The 13,073-nt window shown below is 47.1% G+C and overlaps 1 protein-coding gene across 1 annotated transcript in view; it reads left to right on the plus strand.

Annotated features, from left to right (window-relative positions):
- The window catches only part of PARP8 (poly(ADP-ribose) polymerase family member 8), a 759,201-nt gene that overhangs the window by 602,237 nt on the left and 143,891 nt on the right, over positions 1–13,073 (plus strand). The gene's annotated exons all lie outside the window — the stretch shown is intronic.

Consider the following 13,073-nt stretch of genomic DNA (forward strand, 5'->3'; position numbering starts at 1 on the left):
CTTACACCACTCTAAAGGACCACTTACTACGAATAAGTTTTAAAAGTTTATTATAAAGCCAAAGTTAACTGGAGATACAAACATCTCAAAATAAGGTTCAAAAGATATACTGGTATCAATACAAACATAAATTTTCTAAATGCTCTTAGTCGGCGGAAGAATATCACCAAAACCAATTCAAAAATCATCAGAGTTGCAAGAATAGACACAAGCTGTAGCTTATGAGTCATTTACAGAAAGGAAGAAAATCCAGATTAGACTGTCCCTACACTAGACTAAGTGACATCCCTACGTAGTAAAATCTTAACCTAAAAAGGTGTCAGCCGTGGTGACTTCCAAAGAAGATCACTCACTTCCCTTAGTCTTCGTTTTGAATCAGTGTCTCGCAGTTATCCTATCTGCCTACCCATCCGCTCTCTTAGGTTCCTCAGACCATCTGCCCTAACTCCACCCACGGGTGCTGTCCCTAATACAAAAATCACATTTACAATAGAAACGCCCTTTAGAGACGCCCCTCACGTGGTGTCGGTTCTGGCATTTTCCATGCTGATACTCCTCTGGGCCCATCGTTAGCGTTGACCTTGCTTCTCAGGCTCTTCTCCGGCAGGACGGTACCCCCCAGGAAATTCCTGAAGCCTCCTCCAGGCCTGTGCCTGGCTCCCTGAACAAAACTCTATTCATCACTCTCTTGATTGGAACCTCCTCGCACCTGCAATCAGACACTTGTACAGTGGGCCCCAAATTCCGGCCTCCACCGTATCTTCTAAGTCGTAAACCTTCGAGCAGGCTCAGTAATTTATGCTTAACATAACATTCCTCTAACTAACACATGCAGATCAAAAGAAATGACCTTATCTATTCAGGCCTTTTAGAATGACATGAAACGGGCCTGTGCACTCTGTAAACCTTTAATTTCTTAGTCTAAACAGTATTCTAACTTATTACACACAATGGTTATATGAAACACTTCTATAAAACATATATTTCAGTTCTATGATCAATAATACTTTGAATTACAACAACATTAAAATCCATATCATGTGAAAGTATAACAGCACCTTTCATTCTCTGTGAACTGCCATGTGGCCTACACATTTCTACATTTAGCAGTATTACATTCTCCTCTACAACAGCCACATAACATGGGATTTCAACATCATTCTAACATCTCTACACACTTCTACATTAGCTTTTCACACTGATATATGCATTCTATTTTAATTAAACACTCTTATGTATTTTCACTCTATAAATTCGACACTCTTATGTAATCTTTACTAAACTAATGCAACGTGCTTGTAAATATGGTGCACTTCTAATTTTTTTCTCGATTTGCGCTCTCTCAGCGCCAAAGTCAAGCCCGTCCGCGCTCTGGTCTGGCGCAGGTGGCCCGAACTCCTGGATGCGGTAAGGCAGAGGGCATTTTCCATTCAAGTAGGGACTTACTTAATCTTAACCCTGCTATTAGGAACCAGCAATGCCCAGGTTGCCCCTAGATAAGGATAAGATCAACATTATGAGCTCTCAATGTATGTGCTGTCAGATACACCTCCCCACTATTCTTAAGGAGCCTACTCATAAATACAAGACCACCCAGGTAACTTTAAAAACAGCTCTTCGTAGGAACCAGGGCACACTGAATTGTATTATGCTCAATGCTAGATCCCTTGTGAAGCACAGCGTGGAATGCGCACTTTTACTGGGGGAGCACGAAATTAAATTGGCATTCATTGCGGAAACTTGGACCGACAATAGCTCTGGCCCTGATCTGGTAAAAGCTACACCTCTGGGCTTTCATTGTTACTCCTTGGATCGGTCCAATAAGAAGGGGGGCGGTCTTGCTATAATCTACTACGATTCACTTTCCCCCAAATTTGTACCAGCAACTAGCTTGGCCTGTGAGGCCCTAGCTTTTGATATCTACTCTGAGTTCCACAGACCATTTAAGGGGATGCTGATCTACCGGCCTCCGGGCTCCAAAGGCAGTTTTTTGGAGTCCCTAGATTTGATGCTTGAGGAGGGTCTGTGCCTTGAATCATCCTTCTCAGTGATGGGGGACTTCAATTTCTATCTCGAAAACCCCAAAGATGCTGAGACCTCCAGGCTAAATCAAATCCTGGGTATTGGTGGCCTGGTGCAAATGGTCAAGGGGCCAACTCATGAAAAGAGTCATACCCTGGATGGTATTTATACCAACAAAAATGATTTAATTGAGATCAGGGTCTTCCCTATTCCTTGGTCTGACCATTTGGCGATTAAGTTTGGACTAAAACCATTGCCGGCGCAGTCCGTAGACCACACACAGAATTGCGGGATGGGCACTAGATCTTGGGGTAAGCTGGATGTGGAAAGACTAGGTAATATCTTGGTGAATTCCATGGTCCAGCCTCCGGTAGACTTGGATGAAGCCACAGCCACCTATAACACCTGGCTCACCAATGCTTGTGAACAGCTAGTCCCTGTTAATAAGTGGGTTCCCAAACGGGCTTTGCCCACTGCACCCTGGTACTCGGATGAGCTCAGGGCCAAAAAATTGATCTGTAAATATGCAAAGAGGGATTGGTGGAAATCGTATTCCGAAGGGATGAAGGAGAAGTATAAAACCTGTATTTCCAACTACAAGTGAGCTCTCTTTGAAGCTAAAAAGAACTACTTTTCACTTCAAATAATCAAGGCCGAATCCAACTCTAAAGAACTCTTTAAAACGATTTGCAAATTAGCTAAACCCAATGCCCCTAAAAAACAGGGTGATGTAGAGTTCTGTAACAAAATGGCGGATTATTTCAAAACCAAGGTTGAAACTATCTTTACCTCCCTGGTGGGTCAAACCAATGGTAAACAGTCAGACTCAAATCTCACGGACTCAGGCTACCTAGTTACCACCAAAGGCTCTCTAGATCATTTCACCCCTGTTGAGATTACTAATCTGATCAGATTGCTGCACATCATAAAAATTCTGGTGCTCCCAGTGATCCTTGCCCCGCTGGAATTCTTAAGTTAATTCCAGAAATCATTGGAGGAGTTCTGACCCCCCTACTAAATTCAGTTTTACAGACCGAAATTTTTCATAGGGACTGGAAAATGGCCTCGTGCTCCCTCTTCTGAAGAAGAAATCTTTGGACCCCAAGGACCCAAACAACTATCACCCGATTTCCAGACTTCCGTTGCCTGCTAAAGTACTGGAGAAAGAAATCAATATCCAACTCAGTAACTTCATTTTGGTTAACAACTCCTTAGACCCCTCGTAGTTTGGGTTCAGAGCCTTTCACAGTACAGAGATGGCCCTTATAAAATCAACGGAGGAAATCAGAGAGGCCGTGGATAGGGGAGGAAGTGCCATCTTAATCCTCCTGGACCGATCCGCGGCCTTCGATACTGTCTACCATGGGGTCCTGCTGAATCGGCTCTCAGACATTGGAGTTAAGGGTTGGACTGCTACACTCCTTTCTGGCGGATAGGTCCCAGACCATGGATCTTGACGGGAATGTCTCTGACCCTTTTTCGCTTCCTGGTGGGGTGCCACAGGGCTCATCTTTGAGCCCCACGCTTTTTAATATCTATGTGGCCCCCTTGGCCAATATCATCCGGTCGTTTGGGTTCCAGCTCACCTCCAACGCTGATGACACACAGATTGTGTTGTCGCTGATGGAGGGAGTGGAAAGAGAAGCAGGGGACAGGTTTCAGAAATGCATGAGCTCTATTTCCATCTGGATGTCAGCCAACTGTCTAAAGCTTAACTCAGCTAAAACGGAGGTGATAAAGTTTGGCAATAATCCCCGGGTCTAGACACCGGACTAGTGGCCGGAAGAGCTGAGGGCCTGCCCAACACCTTCCGAAAAAGCCAAGAATTTGGGAGTCCTATTGGACAATAAACTTACTATGGGGGACCAAGTGAACCAGGTGACCTCATCCTGCTTCATTGTCCTCAGAATAATCAAAAAAATCAAGCTCTTCCTCTCAGCCAGCAACCTAAGGACGGTCGTTACGGCCCTGATTTTGTCCCGTCTGGACTATTGCAACAGCCGTTATCTTAATGTACAGAAACAATACATGCGCAAGCTGCAACTGGTCCAGAATGCGGCAGTCAGATTGCTGTTGGAAACGGCGAGGTTTGCCTCGGTTAGAGGTGAGCTGAGGAAACTACACTGGCTCCCAATCCCACTGAGATCTCGGTTTAAGGCCCTTTGTGTGGTCTTTAAAGCAGTGAATGGTATTGGCCCGGAGTTTCTCAAGCATAAACTCACATGGTATGTCCCTAGCAGAACCTTGTGCTCCTCTGGTTCTAAACTAGTTCAAACATCCATGTTTAAAAAAACTAATTGGGGAGGCAGAAGTTTCTTTCACTGTGCCTCCAAAGCATAGAACGAACTCCCGTTCCAACTAAGAAATGCCCCTGATTTAATCTCCTTCCGCAAAGGTCTGAAAACTTGGTTGTTCTCTCAATAACAGCTCACAGATGTCCCAGGTAATCCAGTACTCAGCGCCAGGACACCCCAGGGTAGCAGTGCGCTTTATAAGTATAAATAACATAACATAACATGAGGTGTAGTCAAACTTTCCCTTTCTGATAGATACATCTGGCAGTGGATTCCTCACCTTGTGAATATCCTCCTGCGTCAGCAGCATCCGGAAATTCTTTTTGTAGCTTCGCGCCGACGTGGACCGACGTCACAGAGGCACGGCATCGCGCGCGACTCTGCTGAAGTCACCGACCCCATATTAGGCCCACGCCGGCGAGATGACATCATTTTCCTTTTTCCCGTGTCGTTCTACGCTAACGGTTTTCTAGGGATCGTCCGTAGCTTTTGCAGTAACTTTGTTACCTTGTATTGTTCGTGTTTCATTGTCTTTTCCTTCGACATGTCTTTGAAGAAGACCGGGTTTAAAGCCTGTGGGGAGTGATTCAAAACCATGTCCATTACGGATCCGCATGAATGCTGCTTGTGGTGTTTGAGCTCCGACCACGACGTCGAAGACTGCCAGTCTTGTAGGAAGATGACACCTAAGGCCCTCCGGGAAAGAGAAGCTAAGCTTCTTGTGACGAAGCTTAAAGGAAGTAAGGAGAAGAAAAAATCGAGGTCGCGGACTCGACGCTCGAGGTCAAGACCTCGTTCGAGGTCGCGATCGGACTCGTCCTCGGCCCATGCTTTGAGATCATCCAAAAAGAAGCATAAGAAGAGGGACCATGAAGCATAAGAAGAGGTCCCATGAATCCCGACATCGCTTGAGGAAGGACTCGGGTTCTAAGCCAAAGTCGCAGGTGAAGCTGATTGAGAAGGTGGTGGTTTCTTCGGCTTCTGAAGATCAGGACGCCGGAGGTGAGGCGTCGCATGTGAATTCGCCAGGTTCTCCGAGGCAGACGGCATCTCCGGTTCCATCCCATCCTCCGGATCGGGAGGATGAAGGTGAGGGGGAGATGGTTGGAGAGGAAGAGGCTCCGTTGCCCGAAGGTCTGTCGACTCCGGTGCACCAGCCCGAAGAGGAAGTCGACGTCGTATCGACTCCACGCCCTCAAGAGCAGCCTGGGGGTTCGTACCCAGCCTTCCCGGCTCCAGGTCAAGATCCGACGCATTTCCTTAATGCAATGTTTGGTATATATTCCAGGGCTATATACACCTATGGGGCTCCTGTTGGTCCCACTGGTCCGATGGCGTTTGATCTGGGTGTTCCCCAAACATATGCACCTGAGCCCTTTATGCCCCTTATGCCGGCTCCAGCGCCGCATTGGCATTTTCCGACGCCGGCGAGGCCTTCGTCTCCGAAGCCATCGATGCCGAAGCCGTCGATGCCGAATCCTTCGACGCCGATTCCATCAACCCTGATGCCGAACCCTGAGCTACGTCGTGGGATTCTTCCTCGTCCGGCGTCGGGATCGGTGCCGGCACCGACTTCGACGGAGCCGACAGTGGATCCGACGGCTTCGAATGTGAAGCTCAGGTCGAGGCGTGAAGCCCAGAGGTTGATGGAGGAAGAGAAATATCATGAGGAGAATTTGGAGGAGGGTGAGCTGCAGGAGCCTGAGGACCCATTTGAGGACCTTTCAGTGGCTAGTGGTCTTGAACTGTCCCCTGAGTGGGATTTAGTTTCAGTACCGGATGAACCCTCTAAAGATGTGGCTCCTTACCATGTCGTAATAAAGAAGGCTGCAAGTTTATTGAACATTGCTCTCCCTACTGCTGAGTTTAAGTCAAATCTTCTCACAGAGGTCCTTCACTCTCCATCTTCAGCATCTGAACCATTGCTGCCTTTTAATGATGGCCTTAAAGAACCGATTTTAGAGGTTTGGAAGAAACCTGTTTCAGCTCCTGCTGTTTCTTGGGCTGTTGCCAGGAGGTACAGAGCTGCTCCTGAAGACCCAGAATTTGTATCCACTCACCCTCTGCCTGAGAGTTTGGTGGTGCAGGCGGCCTGTTCCAAAAGATCAACAGGAGCTTTTCCACAGGTTCCAGCAGAAAAGGAGTTGAGAAAATAGGATCAGGCTGCTAAAAAGGTTTTCTCCTCCGCCAGTATGGCGCTGAAGTCCACGAATGCGACCTGCCTGATGGGGCGTTATATCCACGCCCTGATGGACACTGTAAAACAGTTGGTGCCCAAGATACCTGAGGAGGATAGGAAAGACTTCCAAGAGGTAATCTCTGACACTCAGGCTCCAGCAAGGCAGGTGATTCAGAGTGGATTGGACATGGCAGACTCTGTGGCCAGGGTCATGGGCTCTTCTGTGGCAACAAGGAGAGCTGCGTGGCTGAAATCGAGTGAATTTTTGACAGATGTCCAGTCTACATTGATGGATCTCCCATTCGACATGTCTGGTTGATTTGGCAAGAAGGCAGACACTGCTTTAGAACACTTTAAAGACAGCAGGGCGACGGCTAAGTCGTTGGGCCTTCAGAACAGGGGCACTTTTGGGAGGCGTTCTAGAGGATTTAGCAGATCTTCTTTTCGATCCTACAAGACAACGCAGCAGCAGCCGCAGCAGCAGCAAAACACGTTGTACAGGTCTTATAGGGGCAAGCAAAGAGCCCGTTCTCGAGGCCGTAAAGCTTCCTCCTCTTCCTCCTCTTCCCCGTCCCAACCCCCTGCCAACGCAGCAAATCAGCCCTAGATACGCCATTCCGGATCATGTGAGCCCAGTGGGGGGTCGGCTTACCCATTTTCTATGAGATTGGGAATTGATTACATCGGATCTTTGGGTTCTCGATCTCGTGGGGAATGGGTATGCTCTTCCCTTTCGGGAGTTTCCCCCAAATTACCATCCATGCCAGGGTTATTTTTCGGAGGACCACCTGCTTCTCTTGCAGGAAGAAGTCCTGGCCCTGTTCGGAAAAGATGCGATAGAGGTGGTTCCGGAGCAGGAAAGGGGTCAGGGATGCTACTCCCGGTATTTTCTGATCCCCAAGAAGGATGGCAGGCTTCGGCCAATCCTGGATCTCAGGATCTTGAACTTTTACCTGAAACAGGAAAAGTTCAAGATGCTCACTCTTGCGCAGGTTCTTCAAGCGCTGCTGGAAGAAGACTGGATGGTTTCGATCGACTTGCAGGATGCGTATTTTCACATCCCAATCCTGAAGTCACACAGAAAGTATCTCTGTTTTACGGTTGGGTCGCAGCACTACCAGTTTGCGGTCCTTCCGTTTGGTCTTACTACTGCACCTCGCGTCTTCACCAAGGTGATGGCGGTGGTGGCAGCACATCTCAGGAGGTCGGGGATACCTGTATTCCCGTATCTAGACGACTGGCTGATCAAAGCAGAGTCGCCGGGGAAGGTGGTCAATCACCTGCAGGAGACCACTCAGTTGTTGCCCAGGTTGGGTTTTTCGATAAATGTACCCAAATCTCACCTGGTGCCCTCCCAGCGCAACCTGTTCATAGGTGCGGTACTGGACACTTCTGTATGCCGTGCATTCCCTCCTCCTCAAAGGATTCGCGACATACAGGAAATTATTCCTTTATTCTACAATGGAGCGGTTGTTCCCGTCCAGAAGGTCCTACGTCTGCTCGGTCTGATGGCTTCTTGCATTCTGGCGGTGAACCATGCACGCTGGCATATGAGGGCACTCCAGTGGTGCCTCCACAGGCAGTGGTATCAGCACAACGGAGATCTCAGGGAGTCAGTGAGGATCTCCAGAGAGACTGCAGCGGATTTGTCTTGGTCGAGCGTGGAAGGCAATCTGTCGCAAGGAAAGCCTTTTCAAATTCCTCCATCGGTGGCCACGGTAATAACGGATGCATCCACTCTAGGGTGGGGTGCTCATCTGGGGGACCTGGAGGTCAAGGGTCTTTGGTCTCCAGAGGAAAGGTTGCTTCACATCAACCTACTGGAATTACCGGCGATATGTCTGGCGCTCAAGGCCTTCCTCCCTTCCCTTTGCAGTCGGTCGGTTCAGGTCCTGATGGACAACACGACCACGATGTGGTATGTCAACAAGCAGGGAGGAGTGGGGTCGCAGTGCCTCTGAAGAGAGGCTCTGCGTCTCCAGTCCTGGGTTCAGGAACATCAGATTTGCCTGATGGCAAGTCATCTGGCCAGAGTTCTGAACGTTCGTGCAGACAGTCGCAGTCGGCAGTTCTCTGCCGACCACGAGTGGAGGCTTCATCCAGAGGTAGTTTGTCACGTCTTTCGGACGTGGGGAAGTCCTCAGGTGGACCTGTTCGCCACTCGCGAGAATGCTCGCTGCCCGTCATTCTGCAGCCTCCAGTTTCCGATGCAGGGAGCCTTGGGAGATGCGTTTCAGTTGAGTTGGGACTCGCAACTCCTTTACGCGTTTCTTCCCATACCCTTGATTCCTCGGGTTCTGAGGAAAATTCGCCAAGACCGGGCCCAAATTATATTGATCACCCCGGATTGGCCAAGAAGGGTGTGGTACACAGACCTTCTCCACCTCTCCTCTCACCCGTCGCTCCGTCTCCCTCACAGGGCAGATCTCCTCTCCCAGATGGAGGGGCAGGTTCTACACCCCCACCTCTATACCTTACACCTTCATGCCTGGGGATTGAACGGGGCAACCTGAGTTCCTTTTCCCTGCCAGACGACGTGGTGGATGTCATTTTGTCAGCCAGGCGTGACTCCACTAAGTCCATTTATTCCTATAGATGGTCAAAGTTCGTTGCCTGGTGTGGGGAAAAGTCCATTGACCCTTTAAGGGCTTGTTTGTCCAATATTCTTCCATTTGCTCTTTCCTTGGCCCAGCAGGGTTTTGCGGTGGCAACTATTAAGGGTTATTTTTCGGCCTTATCGGCTTTCCTTTGTTTGCCTGACCAATCCTCTTTGTTTAAGTCACCTATGTTTTACGATTCATCAAGGGCCTTACCAATAAATTTCAGCCTACTGCTTTTATTGTACCTCAATGGGACTTGAACCTTGTTCTTACATTCTTGATGGGTTCACCTTTTGAACCCTTACACTCATGTCCCTTGAGACTTTTGTCTTTCAAGACAGTTTTCCTTGTAGCAATTACCTCGGCAAGGAGGGCAAGTGAGCTTCAAGCTCTTAGTTCAAAGCCCCCGTTTTTATCCATTCATGTTGATCGAATGGTTCTTAGGACCAGGGCTGCTTTTCTGCCAAAGGTGGTAACTCCTTTCCACCTGGGGCAATCCGTTACCCTCCCTACCTTTTATCCTCCCCCTCACCCTTCCAAGGAGTAGGAGATCCTTCACCGCCTGGACCCTAAGAGGGCGGTGAGCCTCTACCTGGATAGGACAAGGGAGTTCAGTTTCGATGACCAGCTGTTCGTTGGATTTGCTGGCTGCAGGAAAGGAAGATCTGTGCACAAGCGCACGCTCTTAAGATGGATAATTTTGTGCATCAAGATCTGCTACTCTGCAACATCTGCTCTTTCTAGAGGTGTACCCGTAGAGGAAATTTGCAGAGCCGCGACTTGGGCCTCCCTCCACACTTTCGCGAAGCATTACTGCTTGGATACCGAGGTGAGGAGGGACGGCCACTTTGCGCGTTCTGTCCTCCAGGATTTCTTGGTATAGAAGAGTGGACACCCTTCTCCGGGAGTGGGGACTGCTGTGGGAATCTATTCACAAGGTGAGGAATCCACTGGCAGATGTATCTATCAGAAGAACAAGTTACTTACCTTTGGTAACGCTTTTTCTGGTAGATACAGTATCTGCCTGTGGATTCCTCACTGACCCACCCGCCTCCCCGTTGTCCACTCTTGTATACCATTTTTATTGTTTATGTATATATTTATTGTCAAGGAAATGTTTATTACATTTTGCTTTCCCTCATTGTTTTCGCACTATGTGTGTTATCTGAGCATTGTGTTCTGTGTATTCTATGTATTTTCCTACTGTCATTGGTCCGTCCGTGTGCCTCGTAGGCACGGAAAAAAGGGCGGAACTGATGTCATCACGCCGGCGTGGGCCTGATATGGGGTTGGTGACGTCAGCGGAGTCGCGCGCGATGCCGTGCCTCTGTGACGTAGGTCTACGTCGGCGCAAAGCTACAAAAAATTTTTCCGGATGCTGCTCACGCAGGGGGATATTCATAAGGTGAGGAATCCACAGGCAGATACTGTATCTACCAGAAAAAGCGTTACCGAAGCTAAGTAACTTGTTCTTTACGCACCTTTATTTATGGAGCATGCCTTTATGTGGGTGTTTGACCGGTGGGTGGGCGGTTATTGATTTTCAGATTGGGTTTTTAGTTTGCCTTTTACTTTCACTGACATGAACACTGACACGTCATTCAGTAATATTGGCTTCTGCAGAAGAAGAAAACTGGAGCGTGATGGCTCGTTTAGTTAAATGTTCGCTGCTGTCTAGGATCTGGAGGTCAGACGTTTGAATTCCGAGAAGCTAACACTGCCTTCCATTTTTCCGAGGTCAGCATTGGGCCATAGTGACACCTGAGGCCGTAGACTGTGCCCGTGTACAAAACACATATGGTGCTTTATTTCAGCAAAGTTGGTATGACCAAATGGCTACATTTATCAAGAAATCGTGCAGCTCAACGAGGCCACCTTGCTGCTCGACATGAAAGGGAAAGGGCATAAATGTGCTGCATTTAACATCATATGGCGCATTCCTGTTGTTTCCTTGCGCTGGCCTTCAATGTGCTGCCTAGCGCCAACCAGCCGCCCTTGCACCCAAGTGCAAGAGCGCCTGTTTTGTAAGCTGAATTGTTTTTGTGCAGGAAGGGAGACCTTCATACCCAAAAATAATCCTCCGAGACATTTTCAGAGAAATAAATATATTTCTCCACATTACGCCTCACCTGGAGAGGCATAGCATTTAGACGTATTCTCAGTTCTACCAGTAATTGTAAATCTGGGAATGCTCCAAAATTGATATGTGGATACATGGGAACGCTCATGCTCCACCCAAGGAAAGTTTCCCTGGTCAGAGTAACACAAGGCAGCAACTTGTGGTGCTTTGCATTACTCTACATTTATCAAGCCAGGGACGGCCATACAAGGTGGCCTTGCGTGGCTTGATAAATTTAACTTATTAGTTCCATCACCCTTGCACCCCATTGCCTGGTGCAAGGGCATCATCAACTCTTTGATGAATTAGCTCCAAAGTACAGGTGATAACTCATTAATACTAGTTTATTGCATGGGCTGTAGGCAGCAGAGCTCGAAACCAGAAAGAAGTGGCTGGTGCTCCTCGCTTCCAAGCGCCCCCTGATGATACTGATTTAGTGCAGATGTCTCCAACCAGTGGATTGATTGAAAGCTAGCTACCAGTTGCTCGCAGAAACCTTCAGAGTAGCTCCCAGCCTTGAGTTAATTTTTAATTGAGAACTGCAATAAATAAGTGTTGGGTTTTCCTTTTAAAGTTAGTGAAAGGCTATGTTTACTTTTTGTTATTATCAGGCTGCAGATAGCAGAGTCTGACAGTGAGCAGTGCTGAACTCAGATTTATGACCCATGTGTGTCACAGAGGTTCAGATGTGAAGCACTGATGTAATTAACTCTTCAATCAATCAATCAATCAGGAGTTTGTTAAAGCGCGACTACTCACCCGTAAGGGTCTCAAGGCGCTATGAAATGAACTCTTAAATAAAAGTTGTTCTCAACTCAGTTTTGGAACATGAGAACACATTTATATTTCTGAATGCTTTTCAATGAGAGACAAATACAATGATTAGTTAACTTGATTAAGTTAACTCTTCATTTTAATTTCCTCCCTTTTCAAAGTGTCACATTTACAAACAGCAGGCATCTTGCTCCCAGTGGCTGGTAGACGGAGTGCCATATTTATAACTGAAAACTATAGTCATTTTCTTTTAAATGGAAGAAATTTGAAGTGAAGAAAAATGTTTCTATGAAACATTGTCTTAATGTTTTCCTCTACTTTAAATTAAGCCAATTAAGCACAGAGGTTTTATGAAGCTCTTTCCTGCACCTTAAATTCCTCACATTTAAACAAATGATTGTATTTTCCGATTATAAATATGGCACCATGTCTACAGGCCACTGGGAGTAATATGCCTGGTGTTTGTAAAGGCACTTTGACATGTGAGAAGATTAAAAAGTTGAGTTTTATGTATGGCATATAAACATAAAGTTAACCCTTCAGTTGCACTTGCTCCCATTTCAAAGTGTTGCATTTAGACACAGCAGGTATCTTGCTCCCCGTGTTTGGTAGACACTCTGCCATATTTAGAACTGAAAAATACAACCATTTGTTTTTAAATGGGCGAAATATAAAGTGCAGAAAAATGTACCAAGAAGCGCAGAATTTCTTTCCTTATAACGAGCATTTATGCAGAATATTTTCTGCACTTTAATTTTCTCCCATTTATAAAAAAATGGTTGTATGTTTGTGTTGTACATGTAACAGTGCCACATATGGCGAGAGGTATGTCCTTTACACAACTACATGATACGACACTGGCTCTGTCACCCATACACATATATCCCATTCATTCACAAACATGTTCATGAATCCCCACAGAACGGGCACTCAGGGACACACATGGCAACCCTACCATAGAACCACAAACTCACAGTATTAAGATCAAACCATAGTATTGGGCTCCATGGACATTAAGGTTTAAAGTCAATGAAGCTGGGCGATGGGGCATTTGGTAACAATGCAGAAGCTACTTGGTCTTCAGT

Source organism: Lissotriton helveticus, chromosome 2_1, assembly GCF_964261635.1.
Source record: "Lissotriton helveticus chromosome 2_1, aLisHel1.1, whole genome shotgun sequence".
Classification (NCBI taxonomy): domain Eukaryota; kingdom Metazoa; phylum Chordata; class Amphibia; order Caudata; family Salamandridae; genus Lissotriton; species Lissotriton helveticus.